Source organism: Aulostomus chinensis, chromosome 13 (assembly GCF_037954235.1).
Source record: "Aulostomus chinensis isolate RoL2024-O1b breed Wild chromosome 13, RoL_Achi_v1.0, whole genome shotgun sequence".
Classification (NCBI taxonomy): domain Eukaryota; kingdom Metazoa; phylum Chordata; class Actinopteri; order Syngnathiformes; family Aulostomidae; genus Aulostomus; species Aulostomus chinensis.
In genome coordinates, this window is record NC_141332.1 from 4,154,979 (window position 1) to 4,178,011 (window position 23,033).

General features: G+C 43.5%; 1 pseudogene; it reads right to left on the reverse strand.

The window, feature by feature from the left end:
• Positions 1–8,825: 8,825 nt before the first annotated feature.
• On the reverse strand, positions 8,826–13,795 carry LOC147250631 (WD repeat-containing protein 19 pseudogene; annotated as a pseudogene).
• Between the last annotated feature and the right edge of the window lie 9,238 nt (positions 13,796–23,033).

The window sequence follows — 23,033 nt, forward strand, 5'->3', positions numbered from 1 at the left end:
TTTGAGCCAGGAGACTCTGAAAGGCATCGAAAGAAGCAGGTTGAGTTAATTTGGGCATCAAGTCAGGATGCCACCTGTGTGCCTCCTGAGGGAGGAGTTCCAGGGATGTCTGGTCGGGAGCAGGCCGCATGAGGCAGACACAGACCAGGAGGAGGGATTATATCTCCTCGCTGGCCTCGGAGGGGCTGGTGGACATGGCCGTGGAAATAGAAGTCTGGGGTTCCCTGCTGGAGTTGCCACCCACCTTCTAACAGTAGAAGATGGATGCATGGAGACAGCCAGGCTTTCTTTATCCAATGGATTGAATCTCCGCAGGCGGACTGAAACCTCTGACTTGCCAGTGTGATTATCACAGTCATTTTGTGTTGCTACTGGCTAATGAGCATAGACTAAGGAGGGAAAAGATTTAGCACCTGTTGTTCACTGTCTCTTTGTTTTGTTTGTTTTGAAGTTCTCTTGTTGCTTTTACTCTTCCATTTGCTCATTTTGCCTGTTCCACCTCATTAATTCCTCCTTCGCTGTGTTTTCAGTAAGTTTAGGTTTCAGTTATTTATATCAAACCTTCGTGCACTTCAGTTCTGGTCGACTTGTTGTTTTGGCGTTTGGGTCCACCTGCCTCCGCTGGCGTAAATGTAAAAATAACTCAATGAGAGGAAGTGAAGGGGTTGGTCTGCTCAATATCTGGTTGCTCAGTAGCAGCAGGACTGGTCCATCCCTCTGTCTCGCTCTCTCTCCTGCTGGAGTTCTTTCAGTGCCAGTCATCCAGTCAGAGGGGCAACAACAGAGTCTGGGAGCCTGTAATCGATTCGTCCTCCTGGCGGAGAGTACAGACACCCTCTCCTCTGGTATCACCCTCTTCCATTAGGCACTTTGACAATCCTATTTCTCTCTCTTTATCTGTTTCGAAACCTATTCATCTATCCACGTCTCTGCCTCTCTGTTTGCTCTCCCCGCGCTACCCTCTCTTCTCCTTTTGCTCACACCATCACTCTCAACATTTGTGTGCTATGTGTCGTCAAGTGAGAGAAGATCAGAATGCATTTCATGTTTTTTCCCACAGAAGTTCAACCAGTCGAGTGCTGTGTTCACTTGTTACGCAGATATTCAGTATTGTTTTGCTAAAAATTGTTCATTTCTATCATTTCGTGTGACATCACCATGTTTTGTGATTATGTCACCCACGTGGGTGGACAGCAGCTACTGGTCCCATGTGCTTAATGAAGACTGTGCAGGTGGTGCACTGGTGGAGTAACCCAGCTGCAAACCAACAAAGCAACAATTTTCATTCAAATGTTACTATATCGGCGGCACGGTGGAGCAGCAGTCAGCACTGTCACCTCACAGCAAGAAGGTTCGGGGTTTGAGTCCCAGCTGGAGCACGGGGTCTTTCTGTGTGAGTCTCCATGTTCTCCCTGTTCCTGCTGGGTTCTCTCTGGTACTCCAGCTTCCTCCACAGTCCAAAGACATCAAGAGGGGACCAGGTTAATCCAGACTCTAAATTGACCGTAGGTGTGACTGGGAGAGCCAATGGTTGTCTGTCTCTATGTGTTGGCCCTGTGATGGACTGGTGACCTGTCCAGGCGGAAGGCTGCTGAGATAGGCTCCACCCCCCACAAAAGTTATTTTCTGGATAATACAATTGTGTCCCATTGTCACATGAAAGTGACAGAGATGCAGCCCCCCGGTAAGCAGACCTCTCACACATAGGACCTGGTCCAACAACCTGTCTCAGTTATAGTTGACATTTCTTGACCTCACACACACACACACACACACACACACACACACACACACACACACACACACACATCTTTCACTATGATCTAAGTATTGCAGTAACACGCCCTAGAATCTTGGGGTTGGAGTTGGCATAATCTAAACCCTAACCCCGTCAAGTACGAAATGTGTGTACACTCAATTTGTCCAAGGAAGTTTTTGTAAAAGAAAGTCTGAAAGATCAAAAAAATATAAACTGCAAAAAAAAATCTTAACACAATGAGGAATTTTCATTTGGAATGCAACGCACTGCTTTTACTTGAAGAGGCTGTTTTTCTTTTATTTAGATTTTCATCAAACTGATCACATTAACTCAGAAGTGCTGGTTTGAAACTTAGTTCACTTATAAATAAAAATTAAAAGAACGAGAGGGATCGAAAATGTAAAAGAGAAATAAAACAACGGGAAACACAGCATGTAGCGTGGTTGAAAAATTCTGGAACACGCCGACTTCCAATCGACTATCTTGTAACAAATAAACAGAGGACATCTCTGAAGCAGTCCTTCTTCAAGGTCTGTGTCCACAGAGGTGTTTTCTTCCCTGCGGCCAGCGTGTCTCTCAGAGGGACCACCATTGCTGCAAACAGCACCAGCGCGCTGACATGCTGAGTGTTGGTGGCATGTTCTGATTGGAATCAACTGGGAAAATGCCGAGCTTTGGGTAAAAGGCAGCGCTCGTTACTGTCACCCTTAACGCAGTTGTCCAGTCACAGATGAGAGGGGGCCAGACAAATGCAGCTCTGATGAACATCCTCCCTCTGAGTGATGAACAGTGGAGGAACCGCACCGTTAGAATCTTCGAGGTGTTTCCTCGCCCACAAAATCTGATCAACCCACAGGATGTCGTCTCCTTCTGCATTCAGTCTTTCATTTCATCCAGAGCAGAAGCAGGAGGACCAATTTTTTTTTTTTAAGCTCTGTGGACGTGCTGTATCATAGCAACTAAACGCTGCAAACACTCCTAATTAGGTCCTGTGAGGAGGGCACCTGGCATGATTCTCAAGGGTCCTAAATTTAGATCCATACAATTGGTTTCTAATTCACAATTTTACCCTCATCAAACGTTAAACCACTGTGTCAAAGGTATAAACATTGCAAAAGCAAGAAATGAATACCCACAGATGTGTTTTTGTGACTGTAGTGCCTCCCTCACCTGTCCCGCCATTTCTACCCTGTCCCTCGTCACCTGATCTCCAACTTGCCGGGGCTACAGTCCTTTATTGCTGTCACGACAGCTAAACTGGCCACCTCTCTGTGGTGTGAACAGATTGTTCGAGGTTGGAGGTCAAGAGTCAGAGGAGCAACTGTTGATGTACACCCACAAATGTGTGAACGACGCAAAGAGCAAAGCCCACAAAGAAATAAAACGCAAAAAGGTGTAATGTCCAACAAAGAAAGGGGAGGGGCAGGTCGGAGACCAGGGCCGCTGTCGAGCTCCTGGGGTAGGTACCATGAGATGATGGGAGCGTGGTCGCCCAGCAAGCCTTTCCTGGTCTATACTGCTGGATTTTTTTACGAGACGCAATCAAGTGGAAAAGCTCTGGTAGTGGAGAGAGACAGGAAAATTTAAGTGGATAAAGGAGCAATCAGATAAGCACAGAGAGGAGGAGAACAGCAGCCCTGAAGATCAGCATTTATTCAATAGCCAAAATAAATTTAAGAGGTCATTATTGGTTGCTAACAAGCTTCTGAGAAACTCGGACGTCTAATCAGTCGGAGGCACTTGAGCAGCAGAGTAAATTTACTGTGATGATTTCCCACAGCTAACCGAGGGCCTCTAATTTGTTACGCTACTTCAAGAGTTACGATTTGAGAAAATCATTCAGGTTGCAGCCAGTTCTGCTCACCCAGTATTGGTGAGTGGAGATGAAAACTGAGCTCTGCAAATGCAGTATGGATACATAAAAAAACTGCATTCGCAGCCTCGTCTGCAGGGAGATGTAGATCTGGACTGAACTGTCTGAGTGATCATGCTCCTCTTCTTTAGCTGCTTTAAATAACAAACCACCTGCCATAAACAATGGATATCTGCTGCCTTTTGGATTGTTGCACTAAAAACAAGCAGACGATAAACACAGACATGTTTAATGTTATAGAACATTGCATTGTCTGAGAGGCTCAAGGAGGAGGGATACATCATCAACATTTTGTAATTGTTTACTCTAAAATACCAGTAAAATCAACAGCAGATGGGCTGCATAACAACAGGTTAGTCCTCCATATTGTGAATACCCCCCTCCCATATTAATTTGATTTCATGAGCAATTTAAGCGTCCCCTATTTACAATTCCCTCCAGCATCTAAATTGCATCCATTTATGTCAACTCCCCTTCTATGACATTCGTATTTTCCCATCTCCCTTTTATTCCATCCATCATTTCCCTGCTCTGATCTCCCTGCAGACCTCTGTTCATTCAACAGCAACATTTCGATAAAAGCTTTCAAACTGAAGTCATGCAAGATGCAGTAAGTCAGTTTATCCATTTATTTGAAATCAACCAAACCTATATTTTCCACTTGTTGTGTTTCAAGTTGTGAAATGCTAAGCTAGCTAACTAGCTGGTTCAGCTAGCTAAGCTTTGCAGTGGCATATTTACCACACAAGTCAGTACAATCTTTTTGTATGGTGAATGCGCTTTTGTTAATTTGGAGTGTCTAAGAAAACAATTACATAATTTCACTAAAGCTCTCCTCCTGTTTATATGTATTGTGGGAAAATGTGCGGCCTGGCAGTCTCAGTTTAGAAATTGCCCAAAACCTCTTCTGACTCTGTACCCCAGCTTTTCCATCTTGGTCAACTACAGCTTGTTGCCATGGATACATAAAGAGACCTGCATACAGGAAGTGTACTGTCATTTGAAGCAATTTTTACATACTGGCCAAACAGTGGTACTGCAATAATGGCGTCTCTCACGCAATGTACACTGGTTAGCTGTAACACCATGATGTTTTCCATCAGGGTCAAAGAGGATAAAAGCCGCAACAAACCTCCCTGCATCAGAGTTAAGTCAGTTGATAGTAAAGCAAAGCATTGAACAAGCGGGGTGGCGTGACGTGACCTGTCCAGGGTGAACCCCGCCTCTCGCCCAATGTCAGGCTCCAGCCCCCCTGCAACCCTGAACAGCTAAGCAGTATAGAAAATGGATGAACATTGAACAAAATTAATGTGTTACATTTGTCAGGCTACAGATATTTTGATTCCATGTAGTATGAGTCTGTGTAGCTGTATTATTCTACGTGGAACCCCACCGTTAGCCAGATACTGAGCTACTTTAACTTCAAGCTAACACCATGTTCTCTCCACCAAACCTTTGGCATCACTGATGAACAGAAAGTAGGTTACCATACAAATTAAGTTCAGTCATTACAGACACCAGATGGGTAAAATGTGGAATATACTTTGAAGAACAACTGGCAATTTCATTTTACTAAAAATGTTTTGCCATACAATGATTTAACTTTACCCACACCAACATGTACTATAAACTCAAATAAGTACTGCATGGCCACATGTGTACACCAGGAGTTATTCGTAATTGATGACCTCATTAAAGTAGATTGCACATTTGATTAAATATACTTTAATCTTCCTGACAGCTAGTTTCTTGATATTGTTACTCTCATGGTTTTACGAAATGTTGGTAATGTTTCATTTTTGTCTCAAACGTCCCGACCCTGGAGTCCAGTTAGAGGCTCATCTGTTCATAATCTCCCAGCTTTGTGACATCATTCCATGAATTTATCTTAAGTTCTAACACTGCTGGAACAAATGCGAACACATGAATCTCATATTAAGCACATGGACTTCATTTTTTTTTAACTATCTGCTGTAAGTGATCAAAATTTTTTATATATTTTAACATATTAAAACACAAGATAAATGTCCCTCCATTCAGCAGATGAGATTAAAACCTTAATAAATTCATAGCCGATATGAATAATATATTTATTTAAAGTTAACTGCATTTTCCCCATCAATCTCCTGTCTTGTGCTTAAAGTTTGGTGCAGAAGCAGCAATGAGTTTATAATGACGCACACACGGCAGTACCGTTAGCAGTCATGCTAACCAACCACTGAGTCTTATTCTCATTACCATGATTGGTCAAATACACCAAAACAAGATGTATTGTAACAACGTCATCCAGGATATTTAAAGAGAAGGGTTTCACTCCATTGGTGGGTTGGAGCCGCCTGGCTAACAGGTAGCTGGTCTCCAGCCAACGTGGACGGTGCTCCTGTGGTTTCAATGAACATTCACTACGCCTCAGAAAATAACCCTCAACTTGAATTAAAAAAAATAGAGAAGAAAACCCTAACGATTTAAACGAGTTCTGTGCAGTTAATGTAGGCCTGCCCACAAAACATAAATCCACTGCTTCTTTTAGATGAAATAAACGTCTCTTCATTCTCTTCATTTTGCCTCTGCACAAGCCAGCCAGATGTCATGCACAGTTTGCAGAAGATTGTATTCGATTTCTCATTCATTATTTCAATAACTTATTCATTTTTTTGTGTGTGAGAAATAAACAGTGCTGGCATTGGATTTTTTTGGGCGAGTAGTTGAACCTCAATAGTACCTCCATAATGTCTTGAGAACCCCTCACCAACACACTGTTTTTTATTGAATTTTAGATGTCAAATGTGCAAACTGCTGTTAATTATCACACCAAGATTGATCGGAGGGGCATTTGTTTACACTGTTGAGGGTTTTCTTTTAACTTCATGAAGACTGGGGTAATATCCAAACAATGAGAAGAGACACATTTTGGAATGCAATGCAATAAAAAAATGAACAAAAATATATCAACACAGTATAAAGACACAAAGAGTAATTAATTACTGTTATGATTGTCAATATCCAGTATTTGGATTCACAGCTTATCCAGCAGTCAAGAGATGAGAGACTTGGGGCCCTGCTGGGCAGCCCTCAGGGTGCTCCGGTCTCCTCACGACGCCACTTACAGGCGGCCTCTGCATCCCGAATAACGGCAAGATGTCAACGTCTCTCTGACACTTGAGTGACTTCTTGTAGAGGAAGAAGACACACATTGCTACAAAAACAGTAACTGCCCAGCAAGCAGGCCCACAAAGGCCCAGAGTGGGCCGGTCTAGGGGGCCCAAGTGGGCAGCCTGCACCGGGCCTGCAAGACTTTGCTCATTGGCAATACGCTGGCCCCTAAGTGCTGGCCCCACAATGGCAGCCCTAACTAAACCCACGGGGCACCTGCACTGGCCCTGCGATGGCTCCCAGTGGACAGCCCTTTTTTAGCCTTCACAAGGCCCTCATTTAGCCCACACTGATATTGTAGGTAATTACCCTGCTAATCATACATATATAAATACACTAGTTTCACACATCTAAAATGGATGCACTCACTGATTCTCGCTTGTGTCAAAAATGCACGATTCAATAAACACACACACACATAACACACTTGAGTTCTTTTTAATACCAAACTTTATTTGTATTTAAGTGGTACATTACAAAATTAGAACACAGAGAGAAGGAAGCCTCCTGCTGATTTTTTTTTAAGCCTCCTGCTGATTTTTTTAAAATTATTTTTATCATTTTTTAATTTTTTAATTTTTTTTAAAATTTAAACACAGCACAAAACACAACACAACAGTCTATGGTTGAAACCCTATGGTTGAAACCGAAACAGGGTGACGTCATCAGTTCATCGCAGAATCGCGCGAGAGAGCTATGGGAGAGAGCGTAAGGAGAAGGTAGTTAGCACAGTGAAGCAGCCATGGGGAGGACTCCTGCGAGACCACGGTGTGTCAAGCACTGCAACGTGAGTATGACGGCAGCAATATCGCATGTAACGTAATGGGGCCTAATCCGTGTACCCTTCGTTCTTTTGTTTTTTCGTTTCAAAACCAAATTAAAAAAACAAAAAAACTGCTTTGTTTTTTCTGTTTTAAAACCAGAACGGGAAAATGGAAATACAGAATAACACAAAATCACGTGTATCATTCGTTCTTTCTATTTTCGATTGGAAATCAAAAATCAAAAAATGAAAAAGGGTTATTATGCTATATTGTTAATTAAATAGCACATGCAAAGGGTGATAAAGTACTTTTTCTTTTTATTTATTTATTCTTATTCAGGACACTTTGATAAGAATGACGAGACAGTGCCTTTACCGGCCACTCGCTCGTTCGCACCCGGCGCCAGTCTCTCCCTCTTTCTCTCGCTCCATCACGTCCGGAGCTACGCTGTTCTTAACACTTAGCATACTTGACTCGGCGTTTGTTGTCAAAGATGCTGTCTTTGCGCAGGTAATAAAATGTTTTGTTGAATGGAATAGCTGGGGGCGCCGCACTGTGTGTCCAAGCGTACGTTTGCCTGTGTGCAGTGCGCACGAGTGTACGCTTGTGTTTACCATGGTGTTGCACTGCCGTCTTCAGCCACAAACGACCCTTCGTTGTGGCTGTTGTGAGATAAACGAAGGGTCGTGTTAAGAACAGCGCAGCTCCGGACGTGAATGAGGCAGCGCGTGACGTGTGTGCGTGGTGAGTGAGTGATGGAGCAAGAGAGAGAGAGAGACTGGCGCCAGGTGCGAACGAGCGAGTGGCCAGTAAAGGCACCGTCTCGTCATTCTTATCAAAGTGTCTTGAATAGGAATCAAATAAATACAAAGAAAAAGTACTTTATCACCTTTTGCATGTGCAATTTAATTAAAAATATAGAAGATTAAAAACAAGAAAAATCTGTTCCTTTTTCATTTTTTGACTTTTGATTTCTAAATGAAAATAGAAAGAACGAATGATACACGTGATTTGGTGTTATTATTATTTCCGTTTTCCCGTTCTGGTTTTAAAACAGAAAAAACAAAAAACAAAGTTGTTTTTTGTTTTTTTTAATTTGGTTTTGAAACGGAAAAGGCCAGGCTTCCAATCTTTTACCTTCAAAGCACCAAAGCCAAACTAAATGATCGTCTATGCAACTTGTAATTCAAAACTTTCCCCAATTCATCCAAGGTAGATGCACAAAGCTTTCCCTCCAGAAATAATGAAACCATCAGAAAAAACAACTGCTGCTCACTGGACATTTGCTCTTTTTAAGACCATTCAATTCAGTATCTGTGGCTTTACTGGCATTAACATAAACTTGTTTTACGAAAGCACAAAATTACATAATGCAACAATTATATACACTATAAAACCAGTAAATGAGAAGGAATAATAGAATAAAGAGATAAGGCAGTATGGAAAAAAAATACAGAAACCAGTTTTTATTTCTGTCCTATGCACGCACCTGCACAAACACATTCTGTAACCGGGTTAACAATACTGAGAGAGAATCACAGGTTGCATCGGGGAAGTGTGGAAATCCCACCACACTTGACCGCATCGCGCAGCGCACGCGAGATCTCAGTCCGAGCGGCCAATCAGAAACTGTGCTGGGTCTGCACGGTGAAGGCGGCTCACTGGCGCACTTTTTCCGACCTCGGCGCGACAAGTGGAGCGGCCACAAGTCCGGGAAAAACGCGGGAAGCGAACGAGAGTGGGAAAGGACCGGTGTTCATCTGTGAGCGAAGGAGAGGGCGGACTGCTCTCCGGACGGACGTCCGGCATTCAGGACTGGCGGACAGGGAGAGGTACGTCGGTGGAATGTTGGAGGGAAAGCTGGCTGATGCTAACCGTCGTAGCCGAGCTAATGCTAGCTCTGTGCCGAACAAGCTAATCAAGCACCACGCGGAGAGCCGCGGCGAGGCTCAGGAACTGCGATCTCAGCCGTAGACAAGCAGACAGACCAACGGTGAGGCTGCCTACCTTCCGGTTATATTTTTTGTGCAATATCCTTGAAAATATGCATATTCTGGTGGTTATTTTTTGTTGATGTGTATGAAAAAGGGGAATTGGTGATTTAATATGTGCTTAATAGGATGAATGTGAACTATTTTGCTGTGAATTTATCTGAATGTATGTTGACCAACTGAGGTAAATGTAGCTGGAGAATTTTTGGTGCAATTCTCTCACATGAACAGGCCTATAGTGTAAGAGTAATGTAAGCATCCTTCTTCAATAACTCTAAGCCCATCTCAGTATGGTTATAGTAATTTTATTTGCACGACATTTGATATGGTTGATATGTTGAATGATATTTTGAATGTTACTGTTACCTACCAAAAGTGAAATTGAAACACTGTTTTCATGAAGATAAAATGTTGTACAACAAAAGAGAGAGATATTTAGATTGAGATGGGGATTGAAGTCAGTCTCTGCAGTGGGTGCATGTCCTGACGATTATCTTTTTTTTTTATGCATCTGAGAGTGAATGTTGTTAAATGAACAAAACTGTTTGACCTTGCCTATAGGTCAGGTTTTAAAAGGTGGATGGAATGACTGAGGATCCAAGTCATCTGAGCAGTGGGATCTGCCTGCGGAGCGGATCTCGGAGAGGACGAGTCGACATCAAACAGATACAACACACACGCGCATCTACCACAGAAATTTATGGGCCCCAACGAAGTGTTTGTTTTGTTTATTAAGTGTGCACACTAGGTTGTTTGTTTTTTTATTTTGTTTCATACGATCTGTACAACAGGGTGTATTGCAAAATTAATACATGAGCTATTGCTCAATTTACATCCGTGTCACTCCTTGTTGTTGCTCTTCCATCGTGGCTCCTAACGAGTTTGGAATCTTTTGATCGTTGTCAGAGATAGAAACATTTCTTAAATTACTGCAGCTCACTTTGACCCTGTTAAGGTGGTTACAATTCTCTCTCAATTGATTTTGTTTTCATTTAATTTTCAACACTTTTATGCTCAGGACAGTGAGTGATACAGAATGTAATGTGTCTGACAGCAATCCCAGATGAATGAAGTCCAATTCAACAAATAAACTCCTCCATGTTGACCCACACCCACTTCTCAATTAAACCCTGCCCCCTCTGAGTGCGGGTACAGATTGGGATCATTATGGTGGTGGTACAGACACACATACAGATACAGATGATGGTGTACTCACTCGTCCACACCATCTGGAACCACCAACCATGCCAAGCCAATTCTACCCCATTAAGATGCTCCTTTTGAACTTCAGCAGATCCCCTGGACCATGTTTATAAGGTCTTAAACAGGAGTGCCTCCTAAAGTGCTGTTAAGTCGATAAACTCAGGGTGACGCCATTGTTCTGCGATTCAGGTTCGCAGTCGCCAGATACTTGGAGCAGTCCGAGATCTTCTTCACTTCATCCGCACAAAGAGTCTGACAACACATCGGGCATGCTTTCTCCGTCTTCAGCAAAAGGAGAAACTGGGAGTGAAGAGCTGGAAAGTCACAATGAGGACACACAGACCAGTCCTCTCTCAGCATATGCTGCCCTGTAGCAATGCAGTAGGGCAGGTTGCTCTTGCAGGAGGTGCACAAGAGTTCGTTCTGTGGGAGCAGGGAGCCACAGACAGGACATGGAGTCATGTCATCCACCACTTCTGACTTGTGTGGATGTCGTACAATGTCCTCAATCTTCTTCCTGTACTTTTGCTGTATCTGCTTTCGGTTGTCTGGCCTCATGAGCGTGACAGCGTGGTTGAAGGCTGAGTTCCTCAGCCCAGCTCGCTGACATTCAATGACTGTAGATGTCAGAATGGGCACAACATGAGCAGGAAACATACGGATATTTTCGCTGACGCGAGTGAGTAAATGTGCTGCTTTAAGGTGGTCTCCTCTTTTGACATGGATTTTGGCCAGTAGGTAGGAGTGCAGCAGCATCAGGTTGGTGGACATTTCAGCAGGAATGTCCGTCTTACAGTCCAGCAGCTCTCTGTACATCTTGAACAGCAAGTTGTGGGAAACACGGTAGTTCCCTGAACACAGCTGTTCCCTGGCAATGCTGATGGCGACGTGAGCAGCCTCTGTGTGCCGCTGTAGTGCCATGTACAGACGGAACAGATGAACAGGATCCTTGGGTTTACTGTCAGGCTTGCCGGTCAGGTATTCGATCAGCTGATCGGTCAGATAGATGTCCTTAGCCTGACATACCACCTCAATGGCCATGTCAACAGCCAAGCCGTCCTCAGAGTCACACATCAAGAAGTTCTCCAGGGCTCCTCTGTACTGCTCACCCAGCTGAAAGTAGTAGCCAGCCTGCAGGTGATTCTTCTCGGCCTCAAAGTATAGAGCAATATTTCTATAATCGTCCTGGGTAGCTTCAGCACTGATGATTTCTGCGAAGACTTCCACTTGTCTGTGCTGCTGTGCCAGTTTAAAAGCTTCATCATTGCACTGACACAGAACCAGAATCCGGATTGCTGAATCATAGTTTTTCAGCAGGAGAAAAAATCTGGCAACCATCTTTGCTCCCTCTTTGCTCTTGGTCTGTCTGACAACGTGAACTGCAGCTTCGGGATTGTTCAGGTGGTCCAGCAGGATACGTGTCAAATTATCCCAGTCTTCAGCACGTTTGTAGGCTTGCGCTGCCACCTTGTACTTGCCATTGGCTTCCATGGCCTTGGCATATCGCTGGTGGGTCCTGAGAGAGGAGACATGTGGGAGCAGCTCTCCCACCTTTGCCCAGTCCTTGCATTGCATGTAGACCAATGCAGCCTGATCATAATACTGGCCTGTTTCATAGAGCCGAGCAGCTTGGGACAACTGTCTCACGCTCTCTAAAAGAGCTCCACATTCCTGCTTGAGGACTCTGCTCGGGTGTTGAATTGCCTTGGCGACTCCTCCTCTGATGTCACCCAGCGTAATTAACATCCTGGCTACTCCGGCTTGGCAGGCCTCATTATGCTCTTGATTATTATGGGTCAGACCATTTTTGTAGTGAGCCAGAGCCTTCATAAAATCACCAGTTTGCTCCAAATGAGCAGCATATTCCTTGGAAATGTAGGGAATCTGGTCTTCTGCTAAGTCCTTGGCTAACTTCAGAGCCTTTTCCCAGTGTGACAGGTCTCTCCTCATTTCCAGGGCAGCAAGTGGACAGCTGGAGGATAAGTAGTGGTCCTGGGCCAGGTTGTATTCACCCAGGAACATGGCCAAATGGCCGGCTAGTAATTTATACTCCTCCATACCCCGGATGGCCTCCAGTGAGCTGACCATGCTGACATTTTGGCTCAATCGGTAAACCTGAATGGCCAGCTCAACCTCCATGTGGATCAGACAGGCTTTGCCTAATTTTTTCACGAGTCTTTCCTTGGTGTGGGTCCTGACCAGATCCAAGCCTTCATCAAGCCTGTTGAGCATCACTGCCCGCGTGAGTTGCTTGCTGAGCTTTGATGATGAGCTTCCTGCCTGCTTCAGATAGGAGTGTGTGCTGAGAGTCAGCTTGCTGGTCTGGCCACTCGCCAGCTGACAAGTCAGGACGCCATTCTCCAACGACATGGGCTTCTTTGACGGGTGGAGGCACTCACTCCCCACCAAGGACACCCACGATCCATGAATAGTGAGTTTATGCAGAGCGTACACGTAGACCTTTTCATGGTCATATGCTGCAAACACTCCTCTTTCAGGGTGCCAGCTGTCCCAAAGCACACCAGTGATGGTGGGAGAGAAATCAGGAAGCTCTAAGCAGGAGTCGGATTCTGTTGAGGTGGAGAGCAGGTAGCCGCTCTTCTTTTCATCAGTGAAGACCAAGTGTTTCCCACGTTGAGCAGGGAAGACTTCCCTCACACCCACTGTGTGGGTGAAGCTGCTCACGGTCTTCCCATCCTTCAACAAAACGCATACCACATGACCTGAATCAGTGCCATAGTGGAAGAAGTCAGTGGTGAGGGCATGGCAAAGAATCCGACCCTTTCTTTTGTCAGCTGGAAACAACTTCACCCCCTTTGTCTCTTCTTGGCGCAGCTGCACTTTTCCCTTTAACAGTACAGCTGTGTATTTTGAGTTCGGGCAACTGATGGACGTTGCCCCAAAGTCCTCGGTGTCCTTCAGTTTCTTAGCTGAATTTACCGGCTGAGTATTTCTCTCACTTGACTTTAAATTGCTTCGTCTCTTCATGGCTGTTGGACTGAACCTGAGAGCTTGATTATCACCTGCAGTAAAAAAAATAATCTGTTGTAAACTGGTGTGATTTCTTTCATATATTAGTGTTAGTGTTCATATATTAGTGTTCAGTGTTGAAGTAGTTTCACTGATCATTTCAGTGACATCCCTGACATAGCAACTACATCACTATCTTTGGTCTACAGGGGCATTTCTGTCATTGTGACATCACAGCCAATGTGTCTGTGGTCTCAGAGCCCCTAATGACAAAACCTGTGATGATCTGAGGATTTCATAGAGGAGAACTGTTAAATCACATCAGTCTCTCATTTCAAAAGTACTCTTATCCCAGACTGTCATCTTCAAAGCTCTCTCATCTCTGACCCAACACCCTAAAACGTGGCACTGCACATCATCAGGACACCAGCGATGCATGCAGTCACCCAGCCGGCCTGGTTTCACGGCTGCTCGGTAGCTACCGGGGGATTAGCAGCTACGCTAGCCCTGGTTGTGGGTCGGCTCACTATGGGGGCCTGGGTAATGGCCATCAGCATCCCACGGCCCTACCAGCAGTGTTCCTGCTTTCACTCACACGCCATTCTCACTGATGTTCCTGCTTGACGTGGACGGCGAGCTCCACTTTGCTGCACGTACCTTCTATGTTAAGAGACCCAGCTGTGCAATTTGTAATATGTATGATGTGAGTTTATGGTACATAAGTTTACCGTCTGGGCTGTAGTTTCGGGGCTATGAAGCTTGGTCGTACGTGAGGGTTTTTTTTGGGGGGGTAAGTGGTACTTGGTCTGAAAAAAGTTTGAGAAACACTGCTCTATGTAAACCTATGCATGAGCTTGTTTAGCTCATAAAATACATTGTTTGAATAAAAGTACAGTCCTGCCTGCTCTCCTTGTCTCTGCCATCACTTCCATGTACGACAATAGAAACCAATGCAAAACACACTAAAACCCTTCAGGAACATGATGGAGAAAACCCAGTGGAGTCTCTGAGCAGCAAACAGAGCACGATTAGATCCAAATGGACCAAACAGATTTTGACGTGCTACTTTGTTCTGTTGAGCTGTGAATGTGATTTCAATCAAAAAATAAAACATGACATCCTCATAAAAATGTAATTCATTGATTCATTGACAAAGCGAAGCATTCATGTTGAGCTGAAAAAATGTGTTAAGAACTCCTGAATCTTTATTTATCAGACCCTGTGTTTATATGTGTGAAATCTGCGTTAGGGATATTAATTTTTCATTTCGTGTCATGTACTTTATTGTCCCCATTGGAAAATTTGCCCTGGACTCTCAGCTGGTCCAGCAGTTTACACCCACACTCCTATCACTTTGGGCAACACAGTACACAATCTCAGAGTAAATAGACAACATCATCAGCACCCATTACAGTACACAGCAAACGATAAGTATCAATAACCCGTGCCATTACAGTACGCAATGTTGTTAAACAGTACACTAAACTACACAAGTGCATTCAGGATCTTAACAAATGTTGGGATAAAATAATGTTGGTAGCAATTCAGCCTGCTCTGAGGAACTCTGAATCTCCTACGAGAAAGAAGCAGCTGCTACTCTGAATGCAGAATGTGAGTTTGGTCAGACAATATTTTTTGTGCCTGTCTCATGATGGATTGTTCATAAATAGTTTGAAAAGAAGGGTGATCTTTAATGCCCATAAATTTCATGGCATGTTGTACCAGATGGTTAATCTGTGTCTGCAGCTGTACAGACAGGTTAGCATTCCAGGCTGTAATTCTGTACCTCATTGTACTCTCCGGTATGGCACAGTGCAACAACTTCTGCTCAAAACTATTATTGCCTGATGAGGTGTCAGTTACCAGAAATCAAAAGAGATGGATATAACTCAGTGGATTGTTCCATATTAAATGTGCTGTTAGCTTCAGTCCATATGGTAGATGACAGCAATGCTAGTGGAGCTTTTGATACCCTCAGCTGTACTGCGCATGTGCACTCCTGAACTCAGGGTTTAATCCCTGTGATAAAAAGTTTTGAGTCCAGTTTACTCTGTTATGATCCAGCATTCCTGTGCTATTTCCCTCTCTCTACCCAGTTCTGAGCTCCGCCCCTGTTGGTTGGTGATTGGCTGCTCCCTCTGTCAGTCACTCTGCGGCACACAGGAAACACCAGCTGAATCCATTCCCTGATTACCCCCCCTAGGTGTATATAAGGCTGAGCTGGTGTTTCCTTGTGCCGGAATATTGAATAGCATCCGTCGTCTTGACCTGCTCACCTTCCGTGTATTTTTGTAAGTTTTTTCCGAGTTTGCTGTCTTCTAGTTTTTTCTCAGTCACCTTTCTAGTCCGAGTAGAGAGACCTCCTCGTTGATTGTTACTTTTTCTAAGTGTGATTTCGCTCCACTTTCTCCTGAGCCACTAAGGTGTGCCAGAAGACCCAGTATTTCTGTGGTATTTTTGTTAAAGTTATTTCCTGGGTAATAGCAGCTGAGTGCTGACCTTTTGATTTCCTTAGATTTCCGTTCCCATTCTATTTGGCTCGCTGATTCCTGAGCCTTGATTTATTTTTCCCCCAAATTCATATTTCACCCCAGAGTTCGTCTGGTGGTCGCCCTTTGTTATCGTTCTTCAGCTTATAGTGCTGCCCGTGTTTAGATTTGGTATTTTTCCAAATTTTAGTTTTTGCGCCCCGTGCGTTTTATTAGCGTCTCACTTGTTTGTTGTGTCTCAGAGAAACCACGACCACTGTACACTAAACCTCATTTGTTAAACCTTGAGCTCCTTGTGTGGACACTCTGTCTCCTCTTGTGCTGATTCTGGTAACCTGGTGAAGGCCGGTCCAACACTCAAAGGAATTTAGTTGTATACTCTTAACAAGCTAAATGGGTTCCTTACATTGATTTGAGTTTAACAGATTTTTACAATATAAGCAAAGTACACAATTTTAATTTAAATAAGTTATTACATTTTAGAGTGATCACCAGTACCCTGTCCCATCAGCATGTCCCTGTCTATCAGACACTCAGATACTCAAATGCAAAACACGCTAAAACCCTTCTGGAACATGGAGAAAACCCAGTGGAATCTCTGAGCAGCTAACAGAGCACGATTAGATCCAAATGGACCAAACAGGTTTTGACGTGCTACTTTGAAATCACATTCACAACTCAACAGACCAATCAAGAAATAAAACATTACATCCTCATAAAAATGCTGTCACACCATGAGGTGTCCATTTCCAGGTCCTCATGAACACTGGTCTCGGCTGTTACCTTTAATTACTCAAAGACCAACTGTCTCATTTGTTCATGAAAGATAAAAATACATTAAATACATGTTATGTGATTTAATTCAGACAGCTTCTCCGAAAAGCTTCTTCCAAAACTAGAAAATTCCAGAAAAATCCTAATTTGACATCTTGTACATTAGATTTAAGATATTTTTCTATCCACTCTGGGTTAACCTAACACTCTCACACAAAAACGAAAATGCCTGCGTATAAATTAGACTACATTCATAGGCTCATGGTTGTTTTAACTCCATCTTAAAGGTTTGGTTACTTGTGGGGACGGGACTTTGTGGTCTGCCCTGCTGTCCAGGCCTGTAAAGTTATTTAAAAGAGCGGCAAATGTATTTAAAATGTCAGACGCCAAACCGAAAAAGGGGGCGACATAGCCCATGCTAAATATAAAAAGCACACAAAATATAAACAGTAGGCCGTTGAGCTAAAGTTGACAAAGGGATTGAGATTAGAAAGGCCTGTGTGGCAGTAATGTTACGTTGAGGCCTGGTAACCGCGGCATCAAAACTGGCAAATGGAGGAAAGAGAGACAGGCTTTTATTAATTTTTGATATATATTTTTTGGATTATAGTAGCCACAATAGGAGTTACAATCTTATCTACAATAAAAGACTTCTTGGACGATAGCTGGTACATTGTAGGGGGTCCCTCCCCTCTATTGCTGTTAATGTGGCTTCTGACCATGATTTCGGGGAGTCTCCTGAATTTAATACATACTTACATCGTTTACATAATATAGGGGAGAACTCATTCACAAAAGCCTGGTCGTATTCTCCAGAAAACCCATCTGTTCCTCGTGATTAATTGTTTTGTTTAATTTGGCAATGGTTCCTTTAATTGCACTTTCTGTGATGGGTTCTGTTCGGATTACTGCTTCCTCCTTTGATAGTTTGTTCATTTGAAGTGGTTTTAAAAACTCCATAATTTTTTTCTTCCTTATTGGGATGTAATGTTTTACTGTTGTGCTGAGACGGAAATCACATTCACAGCGCAACAGAACAAAGTAACACGTCAAAATCTGTTTGGTCCATTTGGATCTTATTGTGCTCTGTTTGCTGCTCAGAGATTCCACTGGGTTTTCTCCATCATGTTCCAGAAGGGTTTTAGTGTGTTTTGCATTGGTTTCTATTGTTGTACATGGAAGTGATGGCAGAGACAAGGAGAGCAGGCAGGACTTGATTGAATTTGAGATGTTTAATACCTAAAGAAATACAAAAAAGCTCACGCAGTAATAAAACACAAGAGACTCAGAATACCGCTGGGAAAAAACAGGCTACACAACTGGGGAGGTGATGTGGCAAGAAACAGGTGGAGAACACAAGGGCAGAGAAGGAGCTGATGGGACCAGAGACTCTAGGAGGACCGTGACTGACCAGGACTGATGACAAAACAAGACGCCTCATGAAATGAAAACATATTGCGATATACTGGAATTTACTTTGCACTACATCAAATAATATATTTCAGTATATGGTAAACGTGCTCTTAAATTTTACAATATGTGGTACTATATGGATGGACCATATATTGTAAAAATACCCAGCAGTGCAAACAAAAACTGCATCATGTTATTGCCTGTACTGTACTTTTATTGAAACAATGTGTTTTATGAGTTAAGCAAGCTCATGCGTAGGTTTACATAGAACATCAACAGCAAGAGTACAAAACTTTTTATTCCTCCACACGACACTTCAGTCCTCCTCCCTGGATCGGGGAGAAATAAATGCATGAATGCTGGCATATAGTGGCAGATCAATTAACGTACATTTCATGTTGAATTTCGTCCCATCACGAATGTCTTTCCTGTCCTGTAACACGCTTTTCAGGCAAACTACATGGGACTGTGTGATTCATCATACGGTCCTCCAACAGCAAACACTCTCTGTTCCTGAGTCTCTCTATCACAATGTAAAAATAAACTGATCGTTATCCAACAAAACCGTGAGGCTGTGCCTTTTCATTACTCTGGTCATCTGCTCAGAGGAACAGGATTCTACAGAATACTTTCACAACCGTATCCGTGGTGACTGGAAGTTTCTCTCTCATGGCCAGTATCTCTTCATGAGTAAGTTTTGTACTTTGTGTAAATCAAGGGTCACAACTTGATCCACTACACATTCAAACTGTTTCAGTTTGTTTTTTCTTTGACCAGTGAATTGATAAAACAGTCGTAAACATCCAGGCACTGCATTTATCAGTGATTTCTTTTTCAAAAGAGGCAACACTTGACAACACGTGACATGATTCATTACCTGTAAAGGAACACACTGGGAGCCGTGAACCATGTTCAGGATCTCCCCATTAAAAGATTCCCAAGCATCTCTCCTGAATGGGCCCACAAAGGTCCCCAATTTCTTCCACAGTCAGGCCAATGAGGACATAAATGTACATCAAATGACACATTTTCCTTCCATAGTGTTTCAAGTTGCTTGACAGAATCTGCAACTAGTTTTTCACATCATCTTAAACCCTCTGATGTGGTAATGTCCTTTCATACCAAGGACGTGAAGGTGACAAGGATTAACCAGTGCTGGTAAAATGCCTGGGGTAGTATTCCTTTGAGTACAAATAAAAAAGTAGCCAGTTCTGCCATTCACTAGTCTTCCAAAACTTGCTTTACTGAAAAACCAGGTCACTCCAAGGGGAGCTGACTCCTAATATTGATATTGATATTATGAATCCTCGGCCTGACCTGGCTCTCAATTCATCAGGAGTACTGATGATATTTAAAGCAGGGCCTGGACTGGGTTGGACAGAGCCTGATAGCAGGAGTAAAGGGAGCCCATTCTCCTTTTCATACTGTGAGGTGAAACAATAACAGCATTATTTTTGGCTCCATGGTGTCAATGAGTGGGATTTCAGTACAGGTGAGACATCTTTTTAAAACAAAAAGGTACCATAAACAAAGCTGTGTAAAGTAATTCTTTGAGACTGTCCCACAGGAGGACATCAGTAACATGGTGGTTCAAGGCATCACTTTGATTAAAATTGGTACGTAAATTTGGATGTAGTTCTTCTAGATTATATAAGTAACTGTCTCTTCATTCTCTTCATTTTGCGACGGCACAAGGCCATCCAGATGCCGTGCACAGGAAAATGGATGTGCCCCCCCCCAAATCAAGATGGCGGCCATTTTTCAAGCTGGCGGCCATTTTTCAAGATGGCCACCATTGAATATACATTAATATTGCATTACGCAATGAAATCCCATATACTTGACCTATTTGAATGATCTTGGTGTCAAATTATACATTTTTCACTGTGTAGATTCCAAATCTGAACCCATGGACTTACTCACTGGTTTCCTTTTACCATAAATCAGTCCCGGAAAGCCTAATATTCTGCTTAATTAAGAGTTTTTTGTGTTATGTCTGACTCCAGTAAAAGGTAGGTATCTCAGTTCTGTGTGGGTGTGTTTGGGGGGGGGGGGTGGTTGTAATGTAATGGCTCAACAGAGCGGATGTCACCGGACAGCCAGGGCACATGGGTAACTGCATGGTACATGGCACCGTGGGATCCCTCTTTGTCTAGTCTCTACCCTTTGACCTGTTCGACTTGGGTAACCCTGCAGTGAGTATAAGACTCCTGCCGACATAGCTCGAGGGGTCATGGAGACACGCAAACTGCCCCACCACGCTAAGGTGGCAGAAAGCAGTTTTTTTTTGTCTTTCTTCTGGTCTTTTTTTCTTTTTTGTCTTTTTCTTTTTTTTTTACATGTAGGCCTATACTTGTTTCTTCATTTAGTGAGTCGGCCTATATTACAAGGCTTCTAAACCTCGCACCCACAGCTGCACAGTGCCGTACAGGTCAGGCCAAAGCAGTAGCATTTGCATGGACTGCTACATTCAGATTTGCATCCACACTTGGTCAGCTGCTGGCAACTCTCAGCAATGGGTGGTAGCTCTGTCCAAACAATCTGCCACAGATCTCCTTTATTGGTCCAGCCCCAGTTTTCAGGAGACTGTTTCTGGTTTACATACCACTGACTGACTCCAGATGCAGGCCGCCTGGTAGGAAGCACTCTTCATATGCTGCTTCAGTGCTGATCGGGTGGGTGGAATGGCTTCGTATGGCCTCTGCTTCCAAGCAAACATGTCCAACCTTGCGTCATCAACACCTTCAGCTGTGCTGGATCTGTCATACATCATGACCACAAAATTCTCCAGGGTTTTCAGGTCTTCATCATCATCCAGTACAGGTGGGTATTGGCTGAGTTTGCTGAAGACACCAGACCCCTTTGCTCTTTTCTGCAAGAGTGCAGCACAGGTCATGAACAGGAATCCATTTCAGGTTCTGTCTTTGACCAAAGGCAACCCACAACTACTGCAGACCGAGGTCCTGAAGTGCCTGCAGAACACTGATTGCGATGACAACAACATCTGTGTCATTGGCTTTGACCATGATGACCTTGCTGCCTGCTTCTGTTGCATGCCTGGCGTGCACAAAGAGGTGTGTGTCCGCTTGTTCATGACTGCATGGTGCCACCCCAGGCAGATTGATAATGCTGTTGCTGATAGCATGTGCTTCCTTGGTCACAATGACCACATTTGGTGTAGCCACACATGCTATCTGATCAGCCAGAAAGCTGAATAGCTCAGCTCTGTTGTCGTTGTCTCCCAGGAAGCTTTGCCATTTTGATGGAATTTTGCCCAAACCTGTCACCCTGCATCTCATCCCATGTCCTCGCTTTGATCTTGTTTCTGCTTTCAGGCTACATGGCCGGTAAACATCAAAGACAATGTCTGTTCTCTTGTCCTTTGTAGAGTATGCTTTTATTGTTGGCAGGTGTAAAAGGCTCCAAAGTTGGGAAATGTTCTATTGTATTTTTTAACATGATGTTGTTCAGTTCAAATAGGAGTGCACCCCCTGCTGGTTAGATTGTGTATCTGACCTAACTGACGGCATTTAGTCAACGGTTAAGTGTGCGCGCCAGTGAGATGGCAGAGAGAAGCTTGTTAATTAGGATCGCGGCATGTAGTCTGTGCGTGAATGAAACTTAAGTACACTGAATATGTAGATATATCGTATTTATGTTGCCAGAGCCATAGACTGTTTTACCATCACTTTATTACTTATCATTTCATTATTATTGTACTTACCTGTTCAAACTGTAGCATCTAGCCGCTTCTCACCAGCCGTTGTATTGTTGATATCGCTTCTGTTCACGTTCATCTTGACAAGTGTTGTGTAGGTACTGCTAAATGTACGTGGTGTGGTTTGTGATTGTTGATGTACATCAGCCAAGTGAGGTGTGTGTGTGAGCGGTTATGATAGAGATTAGCATGAGGATGGTAATTTCAGTATTTCCGTTGTTCTGTTAATACATGTAAGTGTTGTGGTTATTCATTTTCTCTGTATTTGTTATTTTCTGCTTCAGAAAACCACATGACCTTATTGCCTGCAACTAGTAAATCGAACCACCTGAACTACATCACCTGCCTCATTATTGGATACTCGAAGATTTGGCTGTAAGTAGTGTTCTGGCCGACACACCGAGGTGGATTCTGTGATAAACCCCAGAACCAGATACCTATCGCAAAGGTCTCCACTTCAGAAGGACATCGAGCATTGCATACTCTTCGAACGTCTTTAAACTCCTTGGGGGCAAACTGTTCACCAACGCTGCACCATCAATGATGATGGTGTCAGCGTATGGCTCTGCCTCAGGGATTTTTATTTGGCTCTCAAGAACAGTGGTGAGGTTGGATTTCTGACATGTGTGGAGCTTTCCACGATCACTGAGGGCAGCAGGATGTGACTGGTTCTCATGACTGAAGAACTCCTTCAAGTCACACTCTCTGCTCTGGCATGATATGAACAGCTTTGAGAACAGTTGACAGTGCCTTCAGGGTTTAGATCTGTTGAGCTACTACATTACACCCCCCCCCCCCCCCCCACACACACACACACTACAATACTAAGATATACACTGCCATCAATTTTACCAGAGTCAAACTTAACAAAAAACAAAAACACTCTAATTTAGCAGAATATTAGGATTCTGGGACTGATTTATGGT